This window comes from Bombus pascuorum, chromosome 12 (genome assembly GCF_905332965.1).
Source record: "Bombus pascuorum chromosome 12, iyBomPasc1.1, whole genome shotgun sequence".
In the NCBI taxonomy this organism is placed as follows: Eukaryota; Metazoa; Arthropoda; class Insecta; order Hymenoptera; family Apidae; genus Bombus; species Bombus pascuorum.
Genome location: NC_083499.1, coordinates 11,351,319 through 11,370,754, shown reverse-complemented (window position 1 = coordinate 11,370,754; position 19,436 = coordinate 11,351,319).

Genomic DNA, 19,436 nt, shown 5'->3' with positions numbered 1-19,436 from the left:
GTATAATGCAGGTATTACGCGAAACTTCGTTGACGTGTATCCGCCAGAAGATCCGTGTATGCGCAACGATTTGAGGAAGAGCACGACGACGGGGATGGCGAGACACGGGCCAACGGCATGGAGGGGTGGACCATCCATCATACGGCGGAAACCAGCCGGCACATTGCCGGAAGTGACGTCATGCTTGAAATATCGACTAATAATTTATACGCAGACGTTAGCGCCCGCTCGCGTTTTGCAGGGTTACCTATCCGTAATAACAAACTAACGCCTCCCTGTATTTGTGGTTGCCGAACGTGCACGCGACGCGTCAACACATATTCGGGGATCGTAGCTTTCGTACTCTCGATGTTCTCGAGATGTTCTCAAGTGCGCGTAACTTTTGATATATTACATATGAATATTTTACATTTTATATCGTTAAACATTCGTTTCCTTCGTCAATCTTCTTCTGATAATAAAGCAATTTTATCGGACAAAAACGCAACAGTCGTTTCGATAGCGTTACTTAGATACAACGAATGCATCGATAGCGGTAAATGTGTTAAAGAGTTGACTCGATGCGAATCAGGAAGGAAAAACTAAAACGGAAGACGAAAGACGGGTAGACAGAGAGACAGAAAAATATATGCTACGTGTCTATGACGCAAAAATTTCACGATGAATTATTATCTATTATATAGACGGCCCAGCAATTGTAGACGAGAGGACGTGAATTTTTTCTGAAAATAGATCGACGTGAGCGACGTCTCTTTGCTCGCATCATCTGTTCGCTTATGCGATATTGAAAACTATCTGCCGATTTGTATAGGATAGACGGAACGTGGTGTATTCAGGCTCATCATTCGATCCATGATGCAAAGGACATCGGTGACATTCTTTTTGTCAAAAGCATTTTCAGCACTATCGGTATTCGATCGCGAAATCTGAAATTCGACAGCTGCCACTCTTCGCGTATCTCTTCTACGTGATAGAAGATAGTCTGTATTTAACTTACGTGTAAAGAAAAATACTGTCAAGTATTGGATAGTAGTAGCAACGTATGCTACCACGATCTCGAAACAGTGGAATTTTTGATAAATTATCTTTGTAATGTGCAATATAGTGAAATATTATACTATTAACATATATTACACGTAATACGCATGACAAAACTTAGGGTGATTTAAATTATGCGAAGGGCCCATTGCCAGTGGGAAAGTGGTAAAAGGATATTTTATTTTGAAAACAAAGTAAATATCTATAGAAAATGATACATTAGTTCTGGATCCTTAGATTATTTATTTCGAGAATTTTGCTGTGAATTTTTTTTTTTTTAACTACGTTCAATAATATGTTTTCACTTTCCAATTTTCATAGCTTCCCACAGATGTCAATTTTTATTTATCTTGTAACGTAAGCGTATTGTTCTACGTTTATACGTTCTAGCGATTAGTTCAATACACGTTGTGTCGTACAACGCGTAAAGATATTACATTGTGAACAGCTGTTTCATTTTTTTTCTTACTCTCATGGTTTGCCATTTCAGCTCCTCGATTATGAATTCAGTGAATGCAAATAATATTACAAGTAGTTAATTCTGTATTTTGTTCGATTAATTAATTTCCTGTATTTGTATAAAAAGCCTTGGCTGAACTTACTTTAAGATTGAAATTTCTCGCACGAACCTTTGCAAAACCGTCGTTGACAAGTAGGAACCGTCACAGCACATTCACCAAATGCAAAATGAATGTTTTTTGTGATCAAACTGAAACTCATAGAACTAATCTTATACGGCTAGTCATATCAACAGTTTGTAAGAAACCTTCTGAATTTCTGACTACTAAAATGCTAACAAAAGTATGTATCCCATTCTGATTCTAATCTTTGGATTCTGGAATCATTCGTATCAACAATTTCTTACGAATAATTGATACAATAACGACATAAACGAAGTGAAACGGATATAAATATATCCTTGACAATCGGCAGTATTTTTAATAAATTTCATGGAAGATCGTCTAATTTTTAACTATTCAACGTATCACAATTGCGAATCGCATATACCTGTCGATTCACGATCAAAATTCTATTTAATTGTTTTTTACTTGTTGCTAAAAACGTATTTAAAGCTAGATAGATCGCAGAAGCTTGTCTATGAAATTTACATACAGTTAACTTTTATCAATAAATATGTTACACATATTCGTTGTTAGCCACTTTTCTATTCCATTGGAGTAAAAACTTTTCACGAATAATTACGCAGGAATTTACGTTAGAAAATCTATGGGTGAAAAGCGAACGATGGAAAGTTCAACGATCCCTGGCAAGAATCGAATAAAACGAGGCCTCGCATCGAATACACGAAACGCGGGCTCTCGTTGCCCGAATAAATAACGCGCGATCGAACAAAGTTCGACAAGCGTTCTCGAGCGCTCGTTCGTCTCGATGGCCAATCTAACGAGCATCGTTTCAAAAAATTACATACCGAATCCCATCAGTTAATTGAACGAAAGCACTCTCTGCTTTTTCACCTATTCACGGTGGAAACGCAAAATTCACGTTTTTAACCGTCTCTGACGAATAAACAGGGGCGGATGACAGTCGCGCCATCGAGCGTGGAAATTTCACCGAAAAGTACTAACGCAAATCACGCGATCCCCGTTATCGATGAGAATCGGAGAAACAAATGTACTTCGATCGGAACGCGAAACTGAGCCACGCTGTCGTTGCAATCTTACAAAGGCGCGCTGTCGTTTGGGCGCTGTTCGCGATACTCGAAGAGCGGGAAATAAATATGAAAAAGAAGAAAAAGGACGAGCAGCGAGGGCAACTGGTTCGGACCTTGTACGAAGTAAGGGTGAAGAAAAAGGGGTCGATGCGCGAACCGATGTTACCCCGGCTGGCAAATCTCTCCTCCTTTTCAGCATCCGGCGTCGGGGTAAAACCTGAGAACTCCTTTCGCACTCGATATTCCATATTTCTTGTGACAATTTCTCCCGGTAAATTTATAGACTTCCCTTTCGTCGAGACGTTGCTGGGAGCAGCATGGCGTAGGGACAGGGAAGGAAATCAAGAGAAAGAGGTTGCGAGCGAGTCGAGGATAGGAACGAAGGCTGAGAATGACGATCGCGCGAAGAATGGAGGTCGGTGTTAGTGCTCGTAAAAAAAGAAGAAGGGTACGGGGAGCGAAGGAAGGAAGGAAGGAAGGAAGGAAGGCGATCGAATGAAAAGCTTCTGCCGCCTTCTCCAGCTACTGCTCTGTTGCAATGCGATCGGTTATAAAGAGACACGTCGATACGTTTGCGCGCGATGCCCGCCTCTCTGTGTGTACGAGCGTCAGAAGCCCACGTGGATTTACGTAAGTGAACGTTTCGCATCGCTGTATAGATGGCAGCAGCTGGCAGCAGCTGCAGACACACTTCGTCGAACGAAGGGGTTGCAAACCTGCGTTACGGGTTTGGATAGCTGCTTGAAAACCTCCACCAGCCAGTCGCTCGGATTTTGATACACGCTCACCAAGTCGTAACTCTTTCTTCCGTATCCGTGAAAAACCGAAGAGCGAATATTTTGCGTTCCCGTGCAATTTACATTCACGTCGCGATGTCGTCAAGTTTAGTAAAAACGTAGAAAATGAACGATCCCTTCCGAGAGAGAAATATGAAAATGATCGAATGCTCGACTACCTCGTAACGAAAGTTTGCATTTATGAAGATTATTTTCCGATACTCGACAACTAATTAATCGTTAATTAATAAGCGTTAATCAAGTACATTCGCGTTAGAATGTTAAAATATTCGTAGATCGATATATTTTCCGATTCATCGGAGGATCGATGATTATTCTTTTACCTTTGCGTTGATATCCGATAAATAATATAATTTATTGATTGTATCAAGGTAATTAAGAACGTCGAATCGCTTGTACGCTATGTCAGGAAGAAAAAAAGTAATTTCCTTGGATTTACGTCGGTAGGACGCACACCTGCAACGAGTGCATTGAATCGCACGTGAGCCGCAATTCTTCTCGAAAATTAAGCCATCCTGGATAGACAATCGGGTATAAAGGATAGCGAAATGGACTATCGGGCGATCGGAGGAACGGCGCTCAACGCAGCTGGAAACATTGTCGTAGGCGAGAAGAGAGTGAACGCTGCTCGTATCCAAATGTCGAGCGCAGGTGTGGAAGGAAACAATGCGGTATCGTGAACGGGTCGCAAATCGACTTATCTCCACTCGGACACAAGAGCATCGGTGAACAGACGCTTTGGAATGCGCTAATCGTGCGAACACGCGCGACTGCTAGGTCGCTCGTAATGCAACCTCTGGTCCCAAGAGTACAGTTTGACAGGTTTGCGTCTCGGCGATCGATCTGCCACCAGATCCCCGAATCGATCCGTAGCCCCTCGAAACCTCGTCGTCTCACCGTCAATCTCGCCTTTCACCGCGTTAATTGGATTACGGAGTTTGCGTTGTGCCTTCGTCGCCGAATATATATCCTTCTTCTCCTTTTCACCGTGCAACCCGATCGACGCGGCACAACGCGACGCGACGCGACGCGACATATCTGTTCGCGAATTAAGCAATCGAATTCACCGCGTTCGAGATAATTCATCCCCTCGAACGATGTTCCCGGTTATTCCGCCACGACTTTTCTTCCTCTTTCTGCCCGCTATAATGCGATTATCAGTTAATGAAAATTCGAACGACCGATAATAACCTCTTCGGTATGGGAATTAATTATGGAAATTCTATGATGCCTGCCATGCGAATTATGCTTCCGTACGGATAAAGTGAATGACTTTTAAGGCAGAATTACCTTCGATATCTGATCTGTGATATAATGTAATGTAATAAAATACGTGTAATATACCATGATAATCGTAAATGCTTACAATTTCCGCATTGACTTCGTGCGAGGTTAACGAAAGACGGATAATCATCTGAAGAGAATATACGAAGAGATTGAATTTATAAGGTGACTTCACGGTGAATCAGTTTATACTTTCTACATACATCGTAATAGATCGCAGAGATCGGATTCCACGTGTAAGCCGTAAATAAACGCGTGGACGATCGGTACACGAGCAAAATCACGGTTAAATGATCGAGTTAAATCCAGTTGCAGGAAACTAAATTTGTGCATCGTGAAGATTTAGATTTGGGTAAAGATCGGACGGTAAGTCTCATATTTCGTGCATGACAAAAGAACAATTTTAAACTTCAACATCGAATTAACATTATCAACTTCTTCCTTCTTATCTGCTCTTGGTATTAAATATATTTTATATCCATTTCTTAAATATAAAAATACACAAAGAATCATGCAAGAGTTTCGATCTTTCTTCCGTAAAGAAGGCCTGCTATTTCTAGATATCTCGAAACAGTTCTCAGGATAATTAAATCGCGTTCTACAAACTCTACTCTCGAATAAATAAATCCGACAAATATCTATTCTTTTTTTAATTATTTTCATTTTTCCATAATCTTGCGACACGTAAAGTAGTCGTTTCGAACTGATTGTCCTGCCTAAAGGGAATTACGCATTTAAGGGTTAAACACCTGCTTTCATAAAGAAGGGTCGCTATTCATAGACGCCGCTGTTTTGTCCAACAAAAGGGAAACCAGAGAGGACAAGTAAATTGCACGAGAAAGACGGTGGACCACCGTAAAGAGCGAATCAACGAGCCGAAAGAGACAGACAGGCGGACAGACAACTGGGGGTAGCCGACAGATTCGGCCCAATTTCGGCCTTTGTCGGCACTCGAATCGGCGTGAACGTCCCGAAAATGCAATGCATTCATGCGAGCTCGTCATTATGCGTGCGACATAATGCGCGACTGCATTGCGACTCGGCAATCATCGTCGCGGCACGTCCAGCCTTGTTCTCCGTGCGTCATTCGAATTTGCGAGCGCATCACAACACGCCAGGGCCACCATCGGAGACCGCGACAGGACTTGTACCTGTCTAAATTTAAAGCGAAACGTACCAAAGCCTACATCCGCGCTCGTGTACCTAAGCATTCGCGGCTAGAACGTTTGTTCTCACAAACAACACTAATGTTTAGACTAGACTGGCGGAGACAGACTGGTCGGCTATTGGATTTACTTTCGAGGCAGATTTATTCGTGTGAAACGTTCTAGTTAAAGTCATACGTACTTATCGTTGGATAGAAATAGAATTAGAGTGACTTTTATGGAACAGCTGTTAAGGATGTTTGTTAAGACTCGGATAATTTGGATCATTAACTGACAGTTTATTAAAGTAGCATTGGATGGAAAGCTGCAAGATGCTTTCGTCGATTATCTCGGTCGAGTAAAGAAATGGCACTTGGAATTTCACAGCTTCAATCTCGTGTGTTCTAAAAATTCTTTGGCTAAGTGGTTCTCTACGGTTTAACTAAGCGATTAATTTTAATTTCTTTTTGAAACTTACTAATTGGCGTAGAATATGGCAGACACGTTTTATTTAATTTTCCATCTTCAAAGAGGAAAAGATAGGATTTAACGAACAACGAGTTTGAACATAAACATTTTCAAAATTTACTCGCGCTCAGCTTCGAAATCTCAGATCTCGGGAGATAAAATTTCGCGAGTATGTAAATCTCGAACCTTAACAATTCTCGTTCAAGTTGCTACTTAGTTCCGTATTTGATGTCTCGCAAAAGTACAAAAGATTGGAATGCCATTAAACAGGAATATTTTCACAGAATCGCCCATTGAAATATTAAAATATTCCTCTGCGTGCATACCCGTTGAGGCGTTCGTTTGACGAGAACGAGAGAAGTTGAAATCACGTTTTATCACTTTTATCTAGCCGCAGAGAAAGGAGAAAGGCCTCATTTCCGAAGCAAAAGGAACCGTCCAATCGTTTTCACCGTTTCGATGTAATATTTAAATATTCATCGGCGACATCTTATACATATAAAAGTCTCTCGGCAACATTATCCGAATAGAGAGGTTAATTGCTACTTTGCATAATAATTCAATGAGAGTAAAAGGTCCGTGGCGGTTGTCTCATTCTGATCGTCGGATTCTTGCATCAAATCGGTCGAGAGATTCGAATATCGGAAGAGAGATAATTTTGTCAGAAAAATAGAGAGAATCGAGTCCACTTTCCGAGATTATGGAATCGCTCCTCCATGGATTAAAGCTTATCCATTCGACCGCGTTCAAGATAGATACGTTCCGTATCCTCGATATCAACTACTGAAATCGATGATTTCGTACAACGTTACATTTTTAAAGCTAACGTTTCATTGAAAATATTGACGAAGGTGATAGTTAACTTTTCAGTAATCTGTAATCGGCAATTTCGATCCTGATTTCTATGTTAATATCAAAGAAGGAATAACACCTTCCTTTAAACCTGATCTTGAGAAAGAAATATGCATAAATCTGGATAAACTGTGCCGATTGGGATTTATACTCGTAATAATTTTTAGCTCTGTACAAAGAAAGGCGAATAATTAATTTACCCCTGTTCCGAGATGAAAAATGCCTACTTTTTTGCGCGTCGAAGCACCCGACGCGTAAAACAAACGATCTCCACGCATTTGACTCAAATTAGCTGTTATTTATTAACGTCGACTCCTACAAGCCCAAGATCCATTGGCGAGCTGAACCGATCCAAGAGCATATGCCTTCGATGTATTTATATGGAACCATCTCCATTAGCGAGCTAAATTGCCCCTGGTACTTGAAGAAATTTAGCTCCGACTAGCACGAGATTGCCTTGTGAATAATTTTTTGGAATTAAAAAATAAGAAAAAAGGATCTCTATCTTCTGAATTTAAATTCGCACCGTTCCACTTTGTCTCATCGTTATACTTTTTCCGATCACGTTGATCATTCACATTATCCCTTCGCTGATCGATAGCAAACAAAATCGATCGTGTACAAAGTTAAAGGATAAATCGTTGTCTTTAATTTACTTTAAAGCCATTCTCCGATTGGAACCGCGTGAATGACCGACAGTACAGAGCTCTCGCTTTGTTCTCGTTCCGTTTCCAACGATGCCTCGTGGCCGAGGTCTCTAAATCTCTAAAATCGTAAAAACGAACTGACAGAAATTCCTTTACGAGCTATCCTTTACAACTCATTTGGCACGGCCGATCTCTCTCGCCATCTCGACTGACCGAAAAGGTACGGCCTGGTTTTTATTACGAATGCGCCATGCTACGCATAAATAATGTCTGACAGTCACGTTCACAATGACTCGTTAAGGGCCGTTCGAAACATCGACAAAACAGAAACGTCCAGGGAACGGGGGACGAATTGATCGAACGCGAATCATACCGTTCGAACTGTGAAATGCCAATACACATATGTATGAAGCACGGCTATAGCGCAGTTTGACATTTTACGAAGAACAAACTGCTGAATTTAGACATAAAGCCAGTGAATAAAATCTAAACAAAAAAAAAAAAAAAAAAAAGAAAAGAAAAAATATAAAGGAGAGAAGGGATCGGAAAGAACGAAAGAGGAACACTCGTTTTATACTTGTGTATCAGTTTTTTAAAAATCGCACAGCTGGCTATATCTTTACGTACGTAATGAATAATTAAGAAAATCGACTCATTCTTATACATCAAGTTCTCTAGTATTCTAAATGTTAATCCGACATAATTTTTGAAGGAGGAAGAAATTTTAGAAAGAAAGATAATCTCCGATTTTCGAGCTCCTCTATTACGGCGCAGGATCTGAAGAAATACCTTAAGATTGGCGATGTTTGGGGCAAACGGCTAATGGTGAAATGAGCAGAAAATATTACAGTAGGGGAGCTTTAATGATTCAAGTTACCCTAATAGCAAAGCCTTAAGCGTGCTGCAAACACCTTTCGTTCTTCTTTATCAGCTCGTAATCTTTCCAGCCCAAAGTATCTGACTCGCTATTGCATAATTTTCTCCAAATTTTCGATTCAAAGTACCTCTTTAACCGGTAGTAAGACCTTTAGATTTATTTTGATAATATCGATATTTAATTTTACAAAGTTTTCGTATCATTTTTACTAACGTGCAGATATAAATCAATATGTAACGTAACGAGAATGCAAAAAGGGGTGACAGCCACTTTTCCAAGAACATGTAGTGTGTATATACGTGTACGAGTGGCAGTATGTAGCAATATATGTACATATGTGCGGTGGTAAACCATAAGTACGGTCACGATGGTATCTACACGTGTGCTTCTTAAATATTCAAAGAGAGTGGACGAGACGCGAAGAGAGATAACGCTTTCCTGTCTTATGAAAACACTATTGAAGCAAAAAATCCGACAGTGCCATCTGGACGAAACATCCTTCTGCAACCTAGCTCTTTCAACATGGCCTCTCCCAAATATTTATAATAAGATTCAAGATAAACCTTCCCACATATGACTGTTAATTCCAGGAACATGCATCAGACATATTTTCGTATCGCTTTTATGGATACCTGTTTCCGAAAACGGTGGAACAGATTACTATTTCCGTCCATTCTATTTTCCTTCGGTCTGCACCGCGTTGTCGGTAGTTTTATTCATTCTGTATATTTGTCTTTTCTTCCGTTCTCAAGCACGCGACTATTTTATCATCACACAGATGTGAACAAACGAGCTTGAACACACAGAACGCGACACATATCTTTGAATAATACTTAACAATGTCCGAACGACGACTTTATTTGCTCTGACGAAATATTTTTTCGCTATTTGCGAATAAAAAACGAGACAACCCCGTTTCCCTACGCGAAACACGTATTTGTACGAAACGAAACAAACAAAATAGCAGCAGGTAGGAAAGGAAAAAATAGACAAAAAAAAGAAGAAAAAAATTGGAGAAAAATCGTTTGTCAGCGAGATGAAATATCACGCGACGTGATATGGCGTTCTTTAAATCTCGCAATGGAAACATAATTTTGAATAAACGGGATTGATTAAAACGCGATTCGACTAACGTGCGATTCCATTCGCGCGCACGTCGATAAAAACAGAAGCGACCAGCTCCACGTGTCTCGTCATCGTCAGCTTAAAATTCATTCATCCTCTTTTACGAGGCCGTAACTAACTTACGCTTTCCACAGATCGTGTCCCCCGTCGATGTTGCTCCGTTCCGTAAATATACAAATAGTCGTTTTTATCTAATTACGCGCTTTACCACAGATTACATCCGTTTCGACGTCGATCGTTCGGAATTCGCCGGTGCTTTGGCGACACAACTCGAACTAACACCGTTTCATATTTCTCTAAATTGAAGAGCAAAGTCGACAAACATATTCGAAGACATAAATGTACGAAAAGTGTACATCATTTTACTTTCACGTTCGACGTTACACTTTTAGCGAGAAAACGAATAACGCAGACACTTTTAGTCGATATCGGAAAACGTTAAAAGCTGTTTCGACTGGTTCCATTATTACTATTAAAAGGTGATCGAGATTCTTTTTCGCGGCCAGTAACTTAATCAGAAATAAAAGTAGATATTACTGGGATAAGCAGACTCGAAATTTCCTTAACTCTTTGTAAATTGTAAACGTGAAAACCTTCCCGAGGACTTTTCAGTGAACGTAAAAGGGGGCAAAAAGCAAATACCAGGATGAACAAACTGCTCCTCTTTTTACATCGTTTATCAAGAACGAGAATGAACAAAACGGAGATACGACGTTGCCAAAGGAAGAGGCGATGTTCTCGCGATAGCTCGTTAATATTATCGGCTATCGTGTTCGCTGGAATCGCGTGATCTGGTCACGCGTTCGAACAGCGGTCGTGGAAGAAAAGCGAGAGATAGATTGTCAAGGAGACAAACGACGAGACGAGAAGCAAAAGGAAACCGAATATAACCGTAATTCCTGTCATAACAAAAGCGAAAAAGCGACTAAGAAAGTGCGGAAACGCGCGACGAGAGGGTGGCAGATATAGGGGTGCATAAAAGAAAATCATTTCAGGCGTTATAAGAGGGGTTGAAAAAAAAAAAAAAAGGAAAAAGAGTCGATGATCAAAGCAGTCCGGTGAACGGAACAGCGAGACAGAAGGGATATGATAAAGGCGCAGAAATTGTAGCAAAATGGGAGAAATATTCAACGGTAAATAAGCAGAATCGCCGGCTAATAGAATAAGAAGAACGAGTTGTAGAGCGAGAGGCGAGAGAGATGGTACAGGAAAGAGAGTACAAAGTAGGAAAAATACGAAGGTAATAGAGAGTGACGGGTGAAGACTCGGAAGGGAGCGATGGATGAAATCGAGAAGGGATGAGAAGCTAGACGGCAAGGAGGAAAGAGGGGCTATTTAACCCTCGGAGCCGAACCGAAACTTTTCCTCTGCTCGCGGTTAACGTAATGTACGTAACCAGCCGAGCGTTTATTTGCAGACGAGAAAAATGGAATTACAATAAAGCGAAATGGAGTTCTAACGATCTGGCTGGCGCTTTGCGTATCCTCGATTACGGTGCGCTCTCCGTCTTCCCAGCCGAGTGAACTATAAAGTGCCCTCGTTAAATTTTGTTTTGCACCACTTTATCGCAGCCGATCTTTCTGCCTTTTTTCTATTCACGAACCTGAAGTTTCGGTGATTTTATATTAACCGTGGGAGGGCTGGACGAATAGGAAAATTCATTCAGAATCAACTATTGCAAGCCTGATTCTTTACGAAATAAATTTCGTTCCTCGTGACGTACGTGTCTCTTCTATTTATTGCCGATTGATAAGTGACGCGTTTCTATAAAGAAAATATGAAGGAAGGAATCTTTTGTACTATCGTTGTAACTCATAGTTATTTGTTTCTTCGCAACACAGTCAACGAATGTCTCATAAACATTTGTAACGAGACAGAAATTTACGATACCTTAATTTCAAGTAACTTTTTCGTTAACCACATAATATAATTTTACTTCGCCGAGAACCTACAAATATTTAAAGAAGAAAAGATTTTTAAGAAATAAATTAAGCTTAAACGTCCCAAGATCTTTACTTAATCCCCCATCGTCTATAGATGAATTACCACGCTCGAATTACCGTGTGTAATGCAAATTACTGAAACTTGCGCGCACTTAAACGATCGAATTTACGTGGCGCTTCGTGTTTCGATAGGTCGATATAGTGCTAACATTACCTTCAAAGGGATCGTTCCTTTGCCCGAACGTTCCTTACGTAGGTTTACGGTACGTTTGTCTCTGTTTTAAAACATCCTTACGTCCGTTCGCGGTATTGGTTCGAGCATACCCGCAGGAAGTATATCAGTGTTCCAAGGAGAAGAGGAACACTTGTATCAGCGTGGAGTAACGTATGCAGCCAGGTGTTATCATTCCCTCTCAACGATAATATTGCTCTTACTATCGTATGCGCTTCTTCCGGACTTGCATTTACCTTAGACTCTACGACTGCGACACCGTCCTTGCCACGCGATATCGACCTTTTCTTTTCAAGGGAATAGAAATGGAAAAATAGATGGTCGTAAAAGTGCAAATCTCGCATGGAATCGCCATTGTCAATTTTCGGTATTTACAACTATCGCGCCGATTGTTTCCTTACAGAAAATAAACACGTTTCCGATTACTGTTTTTTATACGAATTATACGTAAACGTTTCCGAAAAATTCTTGGAAAATTTTACGTTGAATTTACATCGCTGCTAAACTGCGGATATTTTGGCATTTCTAAAATATGTCAATGTAAATGAAATATATAAAATAGAAGCGTATCAATAAATCAAAGATAAGGAGAGAAATGAAACCGAAGTATTACTTTAGTTCCAATTCGCGTTCTTAATAAAATCAATTATTCCATTACGATAGACGATAATTACAAGTTTCTTGCCGATTTACGTTGTCGTAAGTTTCTAAAGGAAGGCAAATACTTTATCCTTTCACGCAGAAAATTTTCGCTATTAACAATAAGGCAAACAAATTTTTAAATTGTATTATTCACTAAATAATGAAATATTATTTATCGTAACTGCCGTAGTAGAATCTAGTAAATCAATGGCAGACAGTTTATCGAATCAACGTCGTTCTAGACCTTATTTTTCGTTATAACATCGAAATTGTTCTTCCGTTGATCACTTTCATTTTTTAGCACGTGTTACGCGTTCACCACGATTTATGACTTTTATGCTATTTATTGTACCTTTGTTTTTACGTCTCTGGTAAATTACTTGCAATATAAAATTATCCTTTGGAGATTTCACGATTAATCGACGAATCAACTCGCGGAATAGACAGTTTGTATTAATTAACCTACCCATGACGAAAAGATCTCTGACAGAAATAATACTAATGAGTAAATATGAATCGGCTTGCACAAATATAATCTTGTCCGATGGCAGCATGAATATTTATCGAATAACCTTTGATTAAAACGGATTGGTTTTTAATTCCATTATCTTTCTGCCGATGATTTTTAAGTAAAAGCGCGTAAACTGATTACCGATCCGCTGAAACAAATACCCGTTGTTACGTAGGTTATGCATACGCACAGATTAATTAAGAAACGCTTAAAATATCTATCGATTAAACCACGCATCGGCAAAAGTATTCATTTCATTCTCCACCAACGCCTTGCAATTACAAAGCTGGTTATTTTTCAATTAAACCATTCGCGCTACTTTCATGAAATATCGCGATTGGACATCGTCGTTATTTATTATTATGTCCGACCGCAAATTTGCACCAGATTCAACAAAGATGTACGATTGGGGATATTTTCTATTAGTTGTGTTTTAATCGTAGAAATAAGTAATACGACGAAGAATAGGAAATTTTAATATCGAAACTTATTTAACAATTTAAATGCCTGTTATATTTTGATTTTCGATCTGCATAACTAGTTCAAAATTAAACTAAATAATGGACACGATATTTCCATGTACCGATATAAAATTTGAACTATTAATATTTTTATAATTCGATATTTATGAAACTTTTAACAACATTTAATCGGTCACGCGGAAGAATATATTTTTATCGGATACTCGCTGAATTTTATAGAATTAAACTTTGGCTTACATTTAGTGTCTGTGATATCGACTTTTAAAATATCGATTATTTCATTTGCACGATGTAGTTTCTAATTATTTAAAACAATGTATTAAATTGAGGAAAGCAGTTCCTTCGGACGCACGTTCGTAATGCGTGGGTGGAGTAGTCGTGATAGTCATGATAGTAATCGTTAAGATGATTTCGTCGTCTCTTCTTGAGTTTCTTGTGCGTGCGTGTGCGGATATAGGTGCGTATAAGTAGAAACGCATGTATCCGCTAAAAGATGTAACGGGTCGACACAGGATCCATCGAAATGTACGTGAAAATAACTCGGTTACCCTGAAACGTGAGTTGTCATAAGCGTATAGATGCGAACTATCGTGAAGAGAAAGGCTGAAGAAAGGTATAGCGAGCAATCGCATTACGTCGTGCCACGGTTTGCCTCTTTGCGAGATGAAAGCTCTCGAAAGCCTGTCATAGAGAACAAACAATATTTAATCTTCCGTTGCGAGAATGATCTCAAGTGACAAAGAATTAATCTGGCTGATAAAAATGATAGTTTACTTTGTAAACGAATAAAATTGAACGTGGCTGATTAAAAGTTGACATTTCAGTGTTTGCGTGACTTTTGTGGAGGAATGCACATAGATTGAAAGTATAATTTATGATAAAATTGAACAAAAGTTACTTTAATATAGATTGAAAATTATATCTCTTTTAGTATACTTTATGCTTTTATCTTTCGCTGTACAATATCCATCAACCTTAAAATTGAACACGAATTATTTTAAAATATAGATAAAAGATGTGTTCGAAAGAATTTAGGGTCTTTGAAATAAGAAGAGACACTTTTAATATTTTCTGTTAATAAAGAATTGAAAATAAACTTAGGAATTTTAGAAATCGTAATAAATAAAGATTTTGTACAGGTTTATCCTAATGAAAAATGCTATTATGAATCTTTAGCTTACCACAATCTCTTTTCTAGCAAACTCGAGCGTTTTTTAGTCATTCAAACCTATCTTACTATTGTAAAACGTGTAATTACATACTTATATCCTCTCGTAAATATTTTTCCTTGAGGAATAAAACGGAGAGAGAATACTGTAACGGGATGCGCTAAAACAAAATTGAACGAAAGGTGTGCAATAACTGACAATTCGATTGACATAAATCCCTTAACCACGTTTTAGACAGAAGAATGTTTACGTGAAACGGGCAATGATGAGACGACGCTGTAAAAAAAGTACCGCGGCATGGTTCTAGGTCCGTTTCACACTTTTCCGGTGTTTTTTTATATTAATACACCACTTTGTCGCGAAAGGAACGAGACGAAGTAACTTTTCTTCCTTTCAGGAAGCGCAAATGTTTCCTTTATAACGTTGGAAATGCCATGATGGTTCCTTTTAATGAAAACTCTCGGCTTGAGAAAGATTACATTCATTCAGGAAGTTACAATTACCAGTGCAAATGCAAATATGAGGCGTGCTGTTTGCGGAAGATCCCGTAGAACTACGAACGAAAGGGAAATGAAAAGGACACAGTGCGAAGGCAGTTACACAATTTCATTTCAGATTATGATCTATTCAGGGGAGACTAATTTTTTTATGTTCCTCACTGTCGGTTAACCAACCTGATTACTTCTTTTTTATGCGATCTTTAAGTGGTTACGAATCTCTTTTACCGTGTACTGTAAACATTGGAATAACGTGGAAACCTAATTGAATTATAAATATTCGAAATGCAGCGATGGACAAAAGAAAGTTTAAGGAGCATATAAAACTGGAAATGCCATAATTTTACAAAGTTGAATTATAATTTAATTAGAACAGTGAAAACATCAAGCTTGCTATATACGTTATATTTAAGACAAAATATTTTTCATTATTCGGATATATTTGTTATATATTTTGTTAAGGACTATTTTTAAAATTCTCTATTTTTTTAAATTATGCAATTACTTCGACCAACGTTGTCTTGCTTTCTTAAGCGATCGTGCTGATCAAAATCGGATCGTATTTGAAATTCATCAAAATCCGTCGCAAAGAAGAAAAACAATGGTAGCTCGTCCGATGCAAGTGTTGCGTCTGCTGAGAATGTCTCGAAAGTGAGTCATTTCCTACCCTCGTTTCGATTTCTCATCGCAGGATTGTCGGTCGCTATACGACCACTGTGCAGTCAAGTAAGCTCTAAGAAAAACACGAGAAGAAGTTCGTTGGAAAACGACGAAAAAAAGCACTCTCGTAAAGATATCACTTCTTACATTTCCGTCGACGCGCTTGAAATATCAGAGACCGGCTGTCGAAGAAAATATTCGGCCCAGGCCAGAGGCAATCCGGAAAGAATCGTTTTGAAACCGAGTGAAACGGAATCCTCTTATCAGTCGTATCTACCAGGATTTAAAGAGAAATTTCCTAAATGACAGGTATAAAAATAAATTATAATTATAATTATAATTATATATAAATTATATAATATTTAATATAATATATTATATAATATTTTTATTTATATATATATATAAATTATAATTATATAAACTAAATTACTAAATTATTAAAGTACTAAATCGAAGCATTACGTTGACGCGATACTTAATTACTTTATCTATCTTTAAAATTATTTAATAATTTCTCTTATCTTAGAATAGGTCGACTGTCGAAAAGTAAAAGGTCGTCTATCGATTCTTTAACAAAATTTAACTGAAAAAAATTCGTAGCTTTATATAAAGTTGAAGACAAATGTTACGATATGAATTTAAAAGAAAATGCTTAATATCGATTTCTACTTTTTTCACGTTTAGTGGAACTTTGTTCATTGTTTCTTCGAGGATAATTAACAGCCAATGCTCGGTTGTGCAACTGTAAGAATTGAGTGAAATTAGAACCACTGAAATAACTGTAAAATATCAAATTCTGTTATTGTTTAGTAACGAGTGCCAAGCTTATAAGAGGATCGTGAGGGAATCTATCAAAGTCAGCTATAGAGCTTACACGAAAAGAGCACGAAGCGAGCATGTGAACGTGACTAATGACACCAATAGGCAAATAAATGCGTACTGATAGCACGTAAAGTAAACAACAGCTGTCGCAGCCGCGAGGACGCATAATTTGTTACAACTAAAGGTTTGCATTAATTATATGCCGCGGTCGTGACGAATACATTTACTGAAATTATTCGTGTGCAGGTACCTATCATACGTTCGCATACATCGACTATTTGCTTCTAAAGGATGATATAGACGGTATCAATATTTCCGGTGTTTATCCAAATATTGCCAGGAACCGACTCACATCCCTTTAGGATATTTTCTGATTCCTCGCATGAAAAAATGTACTTTCTATTTACTTTTGATATAAACATATTTCTTGCAATGATTTATATTTTTTGAAATCATATATTTTTTTGAACTGATCTTATGCGTTATATTTATATATCTTGAACTTAGGTTGTTTCATGTACATACACCGAAAGAAATAATCTTTCATTTTTAATGTTAAATTTGGAATATCTCTACTAGTTACTTTTCAATCTAATCGCTTCATCAATGGATTCTACAAATATCAACGTACTCTAAAATTTTCAAAATAAATTTATATTATTCGAGAAGAACTATCGAATGGTACGTAAGGTGATAAAAAAAAAAAGAAGCGATTGAAAATGATTGAAAGTGATAGTGGCGTAGGTACGATGAGATTTATGGCCAGAACAATGGACAAATTGAAGTTGAACGGGAAGAAAAATAGGAAAATTTGAGAAAAATAATAACGGCGAAGCATTGTTGGCAGAACTTTTGGAAAGAATTCTCCTACCATCGTTGCTGCACTTTTTCGTACATGAACGCATATGCTAGCATATGTGCGTTAGAGAATAGAAGGGTTTTCTTCGTAGGAACACGTGTTACGGGCTGCACATACATTATTCATCGACAATGGCGTACAATTCTATCCACGGTAGGTGGCAAAGATACGCTTTCAACTATCCATCCCTAAATACCATGTCGTCGCTTTGACGAGCTATTATGATCAACAAACAAGTTCATTTGAAATAATTAAACAAAAATAAATGAGTAAAAATTTCTGTTAAAACAATTGATTTATTCCTCTTCGTTTTTCAAAGAACAAACGCGACAGAATCTTTCGGTCAAACTAACATTCGTGGAAACAGAAAACGGAAACAAAAGTAGCAAGGCATTTACGTTTTAAGGTACAGTTAGAAAGAATTGGATACATATCAAAGCATTAGCAAGTACTTGGTGTTCATAAATTTCCTACGACTTACAGGATCTGATAACTTCGAGTCAAACGTTCGTCGCCGTCGCGACGACCTTTCGGAGTACATACCTGCATAGTAGGAGCCTAATTAACCGGAGGGTTCAGGGCTCCATAATCATTTGAATTAATAGGTCAAATCGACAAAAAGCATATGGCTGATTGTAGCATGCGTATAAAATCGTGCACGTAATATGGACGTTTTACACGACTGGCAAAATTGGAAAACGCCTCTTAAAACTGCCTTCTTAACTACTTCTGACGTCGTTCTCTAAACTCATTGATAAAAATCTAACACACTTATATGTATGTACTATACATATATACCTCTACATTCTGGAATTTACATACCGATCACCTTAAAACATTTCAACCTTGACTCGTGACTTATCTGTTGTTTTTTATACAAAAATTGTTCGCCATTTTCGTGAAATCCTAAGATTGACGATAACTTTTCCATGTCCTACGCATCACAGACTGTAGAAAAGTCATAGTATAAAAAGATTTCACAAAGAGGTACTTTGGATTTACATTAGTATTAAATTCATTCAATGGAAAAATTTATTTTAGATTATAATGATTAAACCGAGGAATTTTATACATTTATAGGAAAGAGGATATAAGAATGTAGGTAATATGCAAAAATGTATGAAATATCCACAGTATATTATTCGATATAATATTTAACGAGTAAGATAAATCTTTGTCCAGGTTCTATATTTTAGCTGTGTTTATAAAAATATGAATTTGTATAAAAATCTATAATCTAAAAATAAGACTTTTTTTATAATAAAAATACAGTATGGCATCTTCTCGTAGTAAAAGTTACGCGAGGTAGTTTTTTATATAAATCAGACATTCATTGCGATCAATCAAATAACTGTAACCGAAAATTCCATACAAATGTATTGAAAAAATATAACGAACAGATAAATTTAATGAAAAAGTCCTTTTGCAGTATATTTAGACGATTTATAATAACGAAAAACCATCTACCGATTTAATTGCTGTCATTTGTCATGTTATATATTAATTTTTTTAGTTTATAATTATATTAAGATCAATACTGCGAGGAATTAAAATACAATTTTTGATAAATTGTACTATTCTTAATGTCCGAAAAATTCACATATATTATATTTCATATCCCGAGTTCCTTTTCCAATAAAAAGTAAACATTTTTATGTCAAACATTTCGATAGTAATGTAACAGCATTGCGATTTATTTTTTCACGAATGT